Here is a 14,844-nt window from a genome sequence, read left to right as displayed (position 1 = left end):
TACCTTGTTTGGCATTGATTTGCCAATTGAAAACCTGTTCTAACTGATAATCATTGGTATCTCTGAGGTATTTTCTCTTTTTCCTTTGTTTCAATTCAACATCTTTCTGTTCTAACACTTTATTCAGTTGTTGAGTTAGTGATGAAAAAGGTGCTGTCTCTTTAAAAGGGTCCAGTGTGGTTTTGCATTCAGCAATTTGCTGGTTAATCATGTTTAATTTCCTTTGTTTCCTTTTTAAGGCAAAATGTACTAGATCCAGACCTTTATCGTTAAAAAATTTATACCACTCATTAGTTGCGTCTTGATCTGTCAAACCATCACAGATAGGTACATCCCATCTCAATCTTCTCGGGACAATTTTATCTTTAATGTATTGTTCATGAGCAGCTATGTCCCACCATAGGCTCACCTTTTTTTCCATTAGGTGGCCGAATTTCCTAAAATTGGTGTCTAGATCACCCTTATCGGTGCTAGGTGCAGTGGAAAAAACATTTTCCAAATTAATTGTGCGTTTTTCAATAAAATCAAAAATATCCATCACTGCAGCTATATGTGAAAAACGGAAAAATAAGTGGAAAAAATATATATAAAGCACAAAGCACTGTGATGCTAAATAGCTGATAATTACACATAAAACCAAGTGAGGCTGCTATCAAAAGAGAGTGTTTTCAGAGTCACTTAAAAAGAATAAATAATGATATTTGAAGCGCTTCACAATGTGCATGAAAATGAATATATAAGAATAAATATAAATATAAATAGTCAAATAAATCCAGCGGTGAGTAAAAATTCCTAAAAAATCCAGCAATCAAAATAGTGTAAAATTATAAAAAATTAGTGACACCAAATGTGTAAAAAAATTCACATAAAAAATCCACATAAAAATAAATATATAGGGATGTATTCAGAAGGTTCAATTATACAGGTATGGGGAACAAGTATACTATCAACATTCAACTAGAACTGAACCAAGAGAAAATCAATATAATTCCAGAAATGACCCCAGAAACTCCTACCAACAACCTTATAGGGATCAGCCAAGGGATTATCGGTATGATCAGGATAGGAGAGATCATAGGGACTATCAACAGAGCAATGGTGAATCTCGAGACCACCAGTCCAATGGTAATAGGAATGGGACCAGAGAATACGACCAATACAGATATCCTGATAGGAGGAGCCCATTGCCTACCACCAATAGATACGAGCCTCTTAGAAATTACATAGAGGAAGAACAGTCAAGATCTTTTTTAGATTTCCGCAGAAACGAAGATCCCCCACCCCTACAGGAATATACAAACAGAGAAAGAAGTCCAAACACCATAAAAGGGGATGCAGAGCAGGATGGCAAACCCAAAAGAAAAAGAGAGTACTAGGGGAAGGCATCTACAACCTCAGCGGCAAAGAGCTCACACGAGCGGAATTAATCACACTGGACAAAGGTCTTAAATATGCACCAAAAAAGAATCTGGACAAATTCCAGATGTATATTGACATACAAAAATACACCAGGAAATTGAATATCAAGAAATACTTATTATCCAGACCACCATCTACATTGAACAAAGGAGTGGAACTTGGCAGAGGAGTACAGCATAGTGATTTAAGAAATAAGTCACTATTCAATCCACCCTCTACAAATAATGAACATATTGAGGTGTTTAAAAAAATGGTGATCAAAGACCTGGAACAACTCAAGTTCAGTAGAATCTCGGAATCCCAGCATATACAACAAGGTATAAAACAATTGGAAGCAAATAAAGATATTATAATTAGACCGTCCGACAAAGGGGGCGCCATTGTAGTACTAACTAAGGAATACTACCACCAGGAACTGATGGGACAACTTAACGATAATAACACATATCTGAAACTCAGTAGCAATCCTACTAGAGAATACAAACGAGATCTGTCCTCTTTGATTCAAAAAGGAATCAACAAAAATATTCTATCCAAAAAAGAATCTAGATATTTAGTACCGGATACATGTAGAGTTCCAGTCATTTACACCATCCCGAAGATCCATAAGAATGCTGAGGCACCACCAGGAAGACCCATCATTAATGGGATTCAATCGATTAATGCAAGACTAGGGGAATATGTGGACAAATTCTTGCAACCCCTAGTACCTAACACCAAAGCCTATCTGCGTGATACCAAACATTTATTACAAATATTAAAATCTCTGACCCTGGACCCTAATGGAAGATATCTGTTAGCAACTGCTGATGTTGCTTCACTGTACACAATAATTGAACATAGCGATACAATAGAAGCATCTAAATGGGCTATGGATTCATTCAGCCATCTCATTTCTAAACAGAAAAGATTTCGTCTTAGAAGCCTGGCCTTTGGTATTCAACATAACTACTTCTGGTATAATGACAATTATTTTCGACAACTAACGGGTATTGGGATGGGAGCTAAATATGCCCCAAGTGTAGCCAACATATTCATGGCAAAATGGGAGGAGGATGCCATCTTCTTAAATACTCCGAAGGAACTGGTTCTATATAAAACATTTATAGACAATTGTATTATTATTTGGAAGGGTGATGAACTGAGTTTAAGATCCTTTTTCCAACGTTTGAATATGAACCAAAAAAATATTAAACTTGAACATCAAATTAGTGAGACTAAAATCCAGTTCCTTGATCTTGAAATAAAACTAACAGCCAATATCATCAGCACAAAAACTTTCTGCAAACCGGTGGAAAGGAACAGCTATATACCAGTAACGAGTTGCCACTATGAGCCATGGTTAATCAACATTCCGAAGGGCCAGTTTATTCGCTTACGGAGAAATTGTTCAGAAAATAATGACTATCTTAAACAAGCTCAGTGGATAGGTAAGAGGTTTGAAGAAAAAGGGTACAATAAATGTTTTATAGAAGAAAAAATAACAGAAGTCAATCAAACCTCAAGGGAAGCACTAATCCAAGATAAAATCAAGGTAAATGACAAAACAGATGACATACCTCTGATAATGGACTTCAGTATACAACACAGGAGGATGGAGAGGATTATAAAAAGACATTGGTCTATTTTAAAAACTGACACTACTTTGGCAAATATACTCCCAGAAAAACCGAGATTCATTTATAGACGAGCTCCAACTCTAAGGGACATCATAGCTAAAAATGTACCCAACCCACCCAAGAGAATAACTGATTTAACCTTTTTTCAGGGTAAAGGATTCTATCCCTGTAAAAGGTGTTATGCCTGCATAAATACTAATCAAAATGGATACAAATGTCAGAAATTTTCTTCAACAAATACTGGACAAGAATTTGAAATAAAGGATTTTATATCTTGCAGGACTGAGGGGGTGGTATATGCTTTACAGTGCTCCTGCTCCCACCAATACATTGGCAGAACGAAGCGACCAATGTGGAAGAGAATAAGAGAGCATATCCAGAACATTCGAAAAGGCTATCCAAAACACAGTGTTTCAAAACATTTTGATAGGTATCATAACAGAGACCCTAGGGGTCTCCAATTCTGGGCTATTCAAAAGTATAAGGCTCATTGGAGGGGTTCCCATAAAGTGAGGGAACTCAGCAAGAATGAATCCAAATGGATATTCCAGATGGGTACATTAGAACCCCATGGTTTGAACATTGAATTCGACCTGAATTGTTTTATTTCTGATTTTTAGAGATTTTTCAGATTTATATATATATTTTTATGGTATATATTTTAATTTTATTTTTTATTTTTTATATTTTATTTTTTATTTTTTATTTTTTTTATTTATTTTTTGGTCCAATATTCTCATTATTTGTCCAATACCATTTTTTTCTGAGTGGCAATATTTGGTTCAGTTCTAGCATATAAATAATGGTCATCATCCATTTTTGCAATATTCTATCATGGAATTTTTAGATTTTACATTTTAATATTATTTCCCTATTTCTTATATCATATCTTATTTTAATTTTATATATGTATATTTTATATATATATATCATGTCATCTTGTTTACTCCGTTTTCCATACATTTATGAGCAGAGCATGTGGATACCCCATTTTTGTGATCTCATGGGGCACTGGTCAATTATCAAAACCATTAGAGACAACGCTTTGCCATATATTCCCTCTGTGAGATGTTATACCAATTGTGACCACTGGAGGGAGTTGAAAAAGTAAACGTGATTAGAGATATCAATATATATATTTTTTACTTTTTACACACTGCGTTTTTTACACATGGAATCGTGGTTTTGATAAACCAACGATATTTATATGAATTACATGTCTAATAAAAGTAGGTTTTAACAGGATTGAAGTATATGCAGGAAGCAGAATGATGATAAACTCATGCTGTAGCCATGGCAACCACTCTGCTGTTGTGCTATAAAGCTGAGTCCGTCAGAGCTTGTATTATCCTTGAAAAAGTCACGTGACTGTGATGTAACGCGTGGGAGGAGCCAAGGACGCTCTGTGCAGATCAGCAGTATCACACAGTGTACTGCACTGAATCTGCTCCTGTCTAAGGCGGCTGACTGCTATAGTAAAACCTGCATATGCCTTATCATTATAAGGCACACGTGAGTGGATTGAAGTTTGCCTGTGTACCTTGGTATCCTAACTATTGCACAATGATTGTTTTTTTCTCTTATCTGCCTGTTTATGATTCTCACATTGGTTGTGAATAGAAGCAAAAAGCACATTGTTACTATGAAGGTCAATGAGCACCTTGATTAAGCAAGTGTTTTTAAACAGCTTTGCTAGTGATCAAAAGCTCTATACCAATCAGGATTCTACACCTGTATAATTGAACCTTCTGAATACATCCCTATATATTTATTTTTATGTGGATTTTTTATGTGAATTTTTTTACACATTTGGTGTCACTAATTTTTTATAATTTTACACTATTTTGATTGCTGGATTTTTTAGGAATTTTTACTCACCGCTGGATTTATTTGACTATTTATATTTATATTTATTCTTATATATTCATTTTTATGCACATTGTGAAGCGCTTCAAATATCATTATTTTATCTACACTGACAGCTGGACAGTTTTTAAAGGACTGACAACTCGGATGCCCACGTGGAAGTCCAATGAATGGATGATTCATGGAAAGGTGGTGTGGGGAGGCAAGGAAGTCTGGGACTACATCTGGAAGGAAGCTCACTCCCGCACCATAAAAGTGGGGCATGTTGATGCACATGTGCCCCTAGTCCCAGACTTTGAGAACTATAACAGAGTTGCAGATGAAATTGCCAAAGTGAAGGCAGTTGTGCCAGTTGATCCTGTCTTGATGAACTTGGCTAACTGGGCCCACAAGCAATCTGGACATTTGGGGCAGAAAGCAATATATGAATGGGCACAGCAGAGAGGATTGCCTATATCCATGGACATGATAAAGACTATAATAGGGAACTGTACAGTGTGTGGAGAAGTGCGACAATGGCCATTGCAAAAGTACTCCACCGGGTCGATTAAGAGGGGTGAGAGGCCTGCAGAGATCTGGCAGATCGATTTCATCAGTCCCCTGCCCCGGGGAAATAATGGACTGAGATATTGTTGCACTGCAGTGGACACCTATTCAGGACTTATGCTTGTTCATCCCTGCAAACGTGCAGATCAAGCCGCAACGCTTCAACTGCTCCAGAAACTTGTCGTTGCTTATGGTTGTCCCAAACAGATCCAAAGTGATAATGGCTCACACTTCACTGGATCAACAATACAGCAGTGGGCCAAAGATTATGGAGTGTACTGGTTGTGCCACATCCCATACCATCCACAGGCAGCTGGTTTTAATGAAAGATACAACGGGCTATTGAAGGACCAGATACGCAAACTTACACCCACACATACACTAAGGGGGTGGGATTGGGTCCTCACACAGGAAGTCATGTTGTTAAATTCTAGGCCAATAGCCAAAAGCACACCATATGAGAGGATGGTAGGGGCTGGGGCACAGATTCCACAGCTGGAGTGCAGAGTTCAGTATGTAAGGTTCCTGAAAGAACAGGGCTTAACAGATACCATGTTACTGCTTCCCATGACATAGAAACCAAGAGTGATGTATCTGAAGCTGAAGCCTATCTAGGAATGAGAGGGAATCTGGCAGGAAGGTTTGAAGTTACATTTGTATTGACAGATGAGCTTCAAGACAGTGGCTGGGACTCTGACTGGTTAGTGGATACTTCTCAGCAAGAGTGGAAAGTGAGGCTACATAACAGCAAACCTTCCAAAATAAACAGCAGTGATCTTCTGGGAAATATCAGTATATTTCCTCTCCTCCCTATTGATGTGGAGGTGTTGCATTCAAGGGAAATTAATGTTTAGAATGAGTTTAGTAGTGAAGAGATTTTGTGTGTAGTCTGAGAAAAAAAAATCTAGGGCGGAATGTATTGCGTTTGTTACAATATGATTTTTTTTCTTTTATTTAATAACGATACATGGGACATAACATTACACAATAGTGGTTGGTCATAGAGATATTGTCTGTTTTTGGCTTGAGTAGGTTTATCAAACAAATGCTGTTTTATACAATGGGGGTAAATATCATTGTTGTATTCAATTGACAGTTCAATTAACAGGCTATTGTCTCTATTGGTACAGTACACAAGAAAGCGATTTAGTTGTTTGAGGTCTTTTCAGCTCTCAAACTGAAAGAATGACTGTTAGATTACTGTCAGGTGTTGGTTTGATTAGACAATGGGTACTTAGATGCAGTTTTCAACAGTCCATTGTTTCTACAGCTACAGTAAACAGGTATGTTTTCTGTCGTTTGGTAACTATGGTAAACAGCCTGACACATAAAAGGGGTGAGTAGAGACAGGGACACACACACACACCATCATGCTTTAACATCAGAAGACACCCATGATAGAAGAACAGTGCCTGATGCTCCCGAAAATCGTTGCCAATGGAGATCACGAACTTACAGTAACAGAAGATAAGTAACCTTTAAGTGTATTTGTACTATTATAGACCATAGGCTGTTCATTTGATAGGCATTTTGCTTGTTATAGATATCTGTCAGTCTTGTATTTTATTCCTAATATTGTAATAGTTTTTGTATGTACAGCATTTGTATAGTAAAGCACATTTACACACTGCAGAAATCTCAGCTTCCTTGCTTATACCACAGAGTAACCTTGCTAGATAGACGCAAGCAAAACAGTTGCTGCCATCAATTTCCAAATTACCTCTTTTTTTCTTCTTAAAATTGTACATTTTCTCAGTTTAAATATTTGTTATGTTTTCAATTTTCTATTGTGAATAAAATATGAGTTTATGAGATTTATAAATCATTGCATTCTGTTTTTATGTAGATTTTACACAGTGGCCCAACTTTTTTGGAATTTGAGTTTTAAACATCATCTGTGTGCAAGAGGCCTGTTAAGGGTTCTTATGGACTTTTCATATAAACACAGCAGTAACAGATAGCTGGACATCAGTAGGTCAGGATATGATATAACTTCCTACTTCTTATGATAAACACATTTGCAAACAGAAGTACATCTCTCTGCCTTCCATAAACTTAGCTTTTAGCAGTAAATACATGTTTCTATTTTTACAATAGGAAAACGGAGATAGCTGAAAAGGAGTCCTCAACCATATTGAACTGAAAGGTCCCTGGTCACATAGCAAAGATTATAATACTCGAGTTCCCAGATCCAGAATCCATGGGCGGTGCAAACATCTGTGATTATAACTGAGTCAGCTGTACTGACAGTAAAGTTCATACTGACAATGATGCCATAAGGGAAGAATTCTTACCTCCCAAGGCAATGGCATCCATTCTCCTTTTTCTTATTCAGTGTTTTTCTGCTGATATTGCCATTGACAACACTTGATGATTTCTAAGGGAACACTAACACAGTGGCCACAGCTATGTCCCTTTAAGCCATTACTAGACATTAATGTAGCACAGGAGTGGCAGAAATAACAAATACCAATGAGTCCATGGGCAAGGCAAGCTCTCACCATGTGAAAAAGCTTTCCTGGTCACAAGTTTGCAAGATTGTACAGGTGCATCTCATAAAATTAGAATATCATCAAAAAGATAATTTATTTCAGTAATCCAATTCAAAAAGTGAAACTCATATATTTTATATAGACGTGTTACAAACATAGTGATACATTTCAAGCATTTCTTTCTTTTGATTTTAATGATTTTGGCTTACAGTTAGTGAAGGCCCCAAATTCAGTCTCAGAAAATTTGAATATTACATAAAACCAATAAAAAGAAGGCTTTTTAATACAGAAATGTTAGCTTACTGAAAAGTATGTCCATGCACAGTATAGTATGCACTCAATACTTGGTCGGGGCTCCTTTTGCATGAATTACTGCATCAACGCTGCGTGGCACAGAGGCGATCAGCCTGTGGCACTCTGAGGTGTGATGGAAGGCCAGGTTTCTTTGATAGTGGCTTTCAGCTCATCTGTATTGTTGGGTCTGGTGTCTCATCTTCCTCTTGACAATACACCACAGATTCTCTATTGGGTTTAGGTCAGACGAGTTTGCTGGCTAATAGAGATGAGCTGAACACCGTCCTGTTCGGTTTGCAGCAGAACATGCGAACAGGCAAAAAATTTGGCAGAACACACGAACACTGTTAAAGTCTATGGGATGCGAACATGAAAAATCAAAAGTGCTCATTTTAAAGACTTATATGCAAGTTATTGTCATAAAAAGTGTTTGGGGACCTGGGTCCTGCCCCAGGGGACATATATCAATGCAAAAAAATTTTTTTAAAACAACTGTTTTTTCAGGAGCAGTGATTTTTTTAATGCTTAAAGTGAAACAATAAAAATGAAATATTCCTTTAAATATTGTGCCTGGGGGGTGTCTATAGTATGCCTGCAAAGTGGCGCACGTTTCCCATGTTTAAAACAGTACCACAGCAAAATGACATTTCTAAAGGAAAAATTGTCGTTTAAAATTGATCGCGGCTGTAATGAATTGTCGGGTCTCGGCAATATAGGTAAAACGCATTGAAAAAGAGAGCATGGGATCCCCCCTCAGTCCATTATCAGGCCCTTTGGGTCTGGTATGAATATTAAGGGGAACCCCGAACCAAAATTTTAAAAAAAATTGCGTGGGGGTCCCCCTAAAATCCATACTAGGCCCTTCAGGTCTGATATGGAAATTAAGGGGATCCCTGCGACAAATTAAAAAAAAATGGCATAGCCCCCCCCCCAGAATCCATACCAGACCCAAAGGGTCTGGTATGGATTTTATGGAGAACCCTGTGCCAAAATTTAAAAAAAGGCGTAGGGGCCCCCCAAAATCCATACCAGACCCTTATCCGAGCATGCAATCTGGCAGGCCACAGGAAAAGAGGGGGAAGAGAGAGCGCCCCCCCTCCTGAACTGTACCAGGCCACATACCCTCAACATGGGGAGGGTGCTTTGGGGTCTGACCCCAAAGCACCTTGTCCCCATGTTGATGGGGACAAGGGCCTCATCCCCACAACCTTTGCCCGGTGGTTGTGGGGGTATGCGGGTGGAGGGCTTATTGGAATCTGGAAGCCCCCGTTAACAAGGGGACCCCCAGATCCAGGCCTCCCCCCCGTGTGAATTGGTAAAGGGGTACTCAATCGTACTCCTACCATTTCACAAAAAAAGTGTCAAAATGGTAAAAAAGACAAGAGACAGCTTGGGACAAGTCCTTTATTATTATTTATTTATTGGTTCACGCCACCGGACTGACCAAAAAAAAAAGCTGCAAACGGTCCGCCTCCAACGGGTGGCCCCACCCCCCTCTGACGCCACGGGGAAGCCATGGGGAAGCCCCCCCGTGGCGTTAGAGGGGGCCAGAGTCACCCGGTTACGTCCCCGGTGGCCCCACCCTCAGTTATATAAGAGCTGACACAGAGAAGACGCATCAGTCGGCGGGATCCTCCCATGGAGGCGGATCGTTTGCGGCGTCGGGTGGCGTGAACCATCGTGGGACATTTTTATTTTTTAACAAAGGACTTGTCCCAAGCTGTCTCTTGTCTTTTTTACCATTTTGACACTTTTTTTGTGAAATGGTAGGTTTACAATTGGGTACCCTATTACCAATTCACACAGGGGGGGAGGCCAGGATCTCGGGGTCCCCTTGTTAAAGGGGGCTTCCAGATTCCGATAAGCCCCCCACCCACATACCCTCACAACCACCAGGCAAGGGTTGTGGGGATGAGGCCCTTGTCCCCATCAACATGGGGACAAGGTGCTTTGGGGTCAGACCCCAAAGCACCTTCCCCATGTTGAGGGCATGTGGCCTGGTACGATTAAGGAGGCGGGGGCGCTCTCTTGTCCCCCCCTCTTTTCCTGCGGCCTGCCAGGTTGCGTGCTCGGATAAGGGTCTGGTATGGATTTTGGGGGGGACCCCTATGCCATTTTAATTTTATTTTAATTTGGTGCAGGGTTCCCCTTAATTTCCATATCAGACCTGAAGGGCCTGTTTTGGATTTTAGGGGGACCCCCACGCAATTTTTTTTTTCAATTTTGGTTCAGGGTCTCCCTTAATATTCATACCAGACCCAAAGGGCCTGGTAATGGACTGAGGGGGAATCCCATGTTCTTTTTTTCAATGAGTTTTATCCATATTGCCGAGACCCGACAATTCATTACAGCCGCGATCAGTTTTAAATGACAATTTTTTTCTTTAGAAATGTCATTTTGTTGTGGTACTGTTCTAAACAAGGGAGAAATGTGCCACTTTGCAGGCATACTATAGACACCCGCCAGGCACGATATTTAAAGGACTTTTCATTTTTATTGTTCGACTCGAACCTAGGGCTTACCTCTACTGGCCAATTAAGCACAGTGATACCGTGATTGTTAAACCGGGTATTGGTTCTTTTTGCAGTGTGGCCAGGTGCTAAGTCCTGCTGGAAAATGAAATCAGCATCTCCATAAAGCTGGTCAGCAGAGGGAAGCATGAAGTGCTCTAGACTTTCCTGGTAGAGGGCTGCGCTGACTTTGGATAAAACACAGTAGACCAACACCAGAAAATGACTGTGTAAACTTTACACTGGACCTCATGCAACCTGGATTTTTCTCCAGACTGTGGGACCTTGATTTCCAAATGAAATGCGATGAATGAAATGCAGCCACCACATTTAAGAGTTGGTAAGCTTCAATATATTACATTTTTTTTGGAGGGTTTACTATCTCTTAACTTTTTGTGAATGACAGAATCTATTTTTCAGGTTCAAGATTTGAAACAAATGATAAAACTCTATTGAGGTAGTGTATGGTGCCAACTAGGGATGGTTCCGATGTTCAAGTTCAACATAAGTTCGACTCGGGTGTTCATTTGTTCATGGAACAAATGAACATATGGGGCTCTCGCGGGAAGTTCGCCCGCCGCAGAACGCCCCATATTGCACTGCGAGATCGCAGTGCATTGACAGCTGCTGATTGGCCAAAGCATGCACCTGACCTGTATGCTTTTGACCAATCACAGTGCGATGTGCTGTGAGAGCGATTATTGGCAAAAAGCAGTGTGCCTTTGGCCAATCATGGCTCAGGAGCTCAAGTCCACGCTCCCACACTATGTAAGGCTGCTGCTTACGCGGTGGCCATATATAGTGACTGAATAGAGATTAGGCAGGGTAGTTAGTGTAGTGTGCAGTCAGTCAGTGTAGTATATATAATATAGATCAGAGTATATAGTGCAGTCAGTGTAGTATATATAATACAGTGCAGAGTATATGGTGCAGTCCGTGTAGTATATATAATACAGTGCAGAGTATATAGTGCAGTCCGTGTAGTATATATAATACAGTTCAGAATATATAGTGAAGTTAGTGTAGTATATATAATACAGTTCAGAATATATAGTGCAGTCAGTGTAGTATATAAAATACAGTTTAGAGTATATAGTGCAGTCCATGTACTATATATAATACAGTTCAGAGTATATAGTGCAGTCAGTGTAGTATACATAATACAGTTCAGAGTATATAGTGCAGGCAGTGTAGTATATATAATACAGTTCAGAGTATATAATGCAGTCCGTGTAGTATATATAATATAGTGCAGTCAGTGTAGTATATATAATATAGTTCACAGTATACAGTGCGGTCAGTGTATTATATATATAATACAGTTCAGAGTATATAGTGCAGTCTGTGTAGTATATTTAATACAGTTCAGAGTATATAATGCAGTCAGTGAAGTATATACAATACAGTGGAGAGTATATAGTTCAGTCAGTGTAGTATATATAACACATGAAAAACAAAGTCACTTCCAGCGCTAAGGGGTCTTCTGAAATGAAGGGTAAGGCCGCGTACACGCGGGCGGACTTTTCGACCGGACTTGTCCGACAGACTTTTCAGCGGACTTTCGACGGACTTTTGACGGACTTCGACGGACTTCCGACTGACTTTTTAACGAATGGACTTGCCTACACACGATCACACCAAAGTCCGACAGATTCGTACGTGATGACGTACACCGGACTAAAATAAGGAAGTTGATAGCCAGTAGCCAATAGCTGCCCTAGCGTCAGTTTTTGTCCGTCAGACTGGCATACAGACGAACGGATTTCTGGGTCCGGCGGAGTTACGACGTAAAGATTTGAAGCATGTTCCAAATCTAAAGTCCATCAGATTTGTGACTGGAAAAGTCAGCTGAAGGTCCAGTGAAGCCCACACATGATCGGATTGTTCGCCGGATTTGGTCCGTCGGCGTCCGTCGGACAAGTCTGGTCGAAAAGTCCGACCATGTGTACGCTGCATAACAGGGACAAAGGTATCCCAAGACTGGGTGGATGCTGCCTTCCTCAGATGGGGTACTCTGATGAAAACTACAAAAAAGACAAAATAGAAGGTGCACACACTTAGTGCATTGCCAATGGCAATTTATTTAATAAAAATCCATAAAAAGTGGGTACTCACAAAGCACAAATCTCATTTGAGCCAAAGCAAACACCACACAGTGTGTAGACATGTGCAGGAACAGAACATGAGGTATAGCTGACACGTTTCGGGGGCACACCCCCTTCCTCATAGCTAGGCCTAGCTCTGGGGAAGGGGGTGCACCCCCAAAACGCATCAGCTATACCTTGTGTTGTGTTCCTGCACATGTCCACACACTGTGTGTGTTTTTATGGCTCAAATGAGATTTGTGCTTTGTGTGTACACACTTTTTATGGATTTTTATTAATTAAATTGTCATTGGTAATGCACTGTGTGCATTTGTCTTTTTGTAGTATATATAATACAGTTCAGAATATATTGTGCAGTCAGTGTAGTATATATAATACAGTGCAGAGTATATAGTGCCATCAGTATAGTATTGTTAAGGTAATGATTAAGAGCTCCAATCGAGCCCAAGGTTATCTGCTGCTGTTTCTAATTGGAAAGTGTGGCTATGCATGCATATAAAAGTAAACACTCTGAGACACGCTCAGCACCGTTACTTTTTACACTTCTAATTTATTCAAGGCGGTGCTAATGTTTTATACACAAAAATACGTCATTGCTATGTTAGTCTAATAGGTACATCTCATTGGTTAAGATAGAAAAGAAGATGGAGAATCTTCATAACGAGGTTTGGCTGTCCTTGGTTTTATCCTCAGTTCCGCGTTCTTCTGATGTGTGGGATGTAGGGGGTACCCGCCATCTTGAGAAAATATAGGAACAGAGCTAATCTGTATACTTATATAATGAGTAAGGAGAAAAATATGTATACACATAAGAAAATAGACATTTTTAGATTATTATTATTATCTACATCACATTCCTTCACAGTCCCCCCTAAAATGACTATTTTCTCTTTTCTGTCCCTAATACTAAAGGTCCTACTTTGGCCTGGCCCTTCTCCTCAGCAACTCTTTTAGGCTGTATATAGAATTGGGCAGCAACTGTTCACTTCCCTCCTCGATACAGCTGGAGAGGTGCAGTCAGGTGCTATCTATCCCTATAACCCTATAGGATTGTGAGATTATGGACAGGGAGTGACTGTAGAGGAGTGAAGGGTTTGTCATCTTCCATCATTAAGGGGGTCCTCTTCTTCTTGGTGGAGAAATGTAGGTGTGCTATTGTCTACAGCCTTGCTCATTAACTTTTTACGAAAGGTAGAATATAGCATACAATCAGGGCTAAAAGAACCAGGATTATTAATACCGTTACGCGTATCTGGGCGAGCACCTTCTGTCACCCACTCATCCAGCTAAAGTATTGATCCCCTCTTCAACTCCAATGACAGATCTTCTAATTTCTTTATAGCTAGAGTAACCTTACCATTTGGGCCAGTATTATCAGGAATGTATGTACAACAGGTTCCCGTTTTTTCCTATGATTTTACAAAACACCTCCTTTCCCAGCTAGCACCATGTCTAAGGCCATCCGGTCCTGGAATGTCATGTAGGAAGTGGGGGCTAACTGGTCAGCAATTCCCTGGAGGGCATCTTTAGTGTAATTTACAAATCTCTGTTGGTTATAATATGTGTAGTGTCAGGTCACCTAGAGGCTGGGTGACAGATGCACACCGTTGGGATCAGGAGTGCACCGCAAGGTAGTGGACCCTACGGCTGACTGCTGCGGATTGAACCCTGGGAGGTTCAGGAAGCAGGTCTACTGGATCACTGACACAGATCCCACTGGGAGCTAGAGCATAGATTCCCCAGGGCGCGGAGTCTAAGAGCCAGCAGGTGTTCACCAGAGCCTTTATTGGTAAGGATGGACTGTGCTGCAGTCTGGCTCCAGGTCGTGGCCCCCAGGGTCTCACAGCTCACGGTAGACTACAGGAGAAGAGGAAGGAGGCAGCAGGCTGGAACAACAAGGAAAGTAAGGGACAAGCCAAGGTCGGTAACAGGAATCAGATGTAGGAAACACAGCAGATACACACAGAGGCTAACACACAATGGTTGATCAGCA

This window comes from Aquarana catesbeiana, linkage group LG13, assembly GCF_042186555.1.
Source record: "Aquarana catesbeiana isolate 2022-GZ linkage group LG13, ASM4218655v1, whole genome shotgun sequence".
Taxonomy (NCBI): domain Eukaryota; kingdom Metazoa; phylum Chordata; class Amphibia; order Anura; family Ranidae; genus Aquarana; species Aquarana catesbeiana.
The sequence above is the reverse complement of the archived record's forward strand: the minus strand, read 5'-3'. Positions refer to the sequence as shown.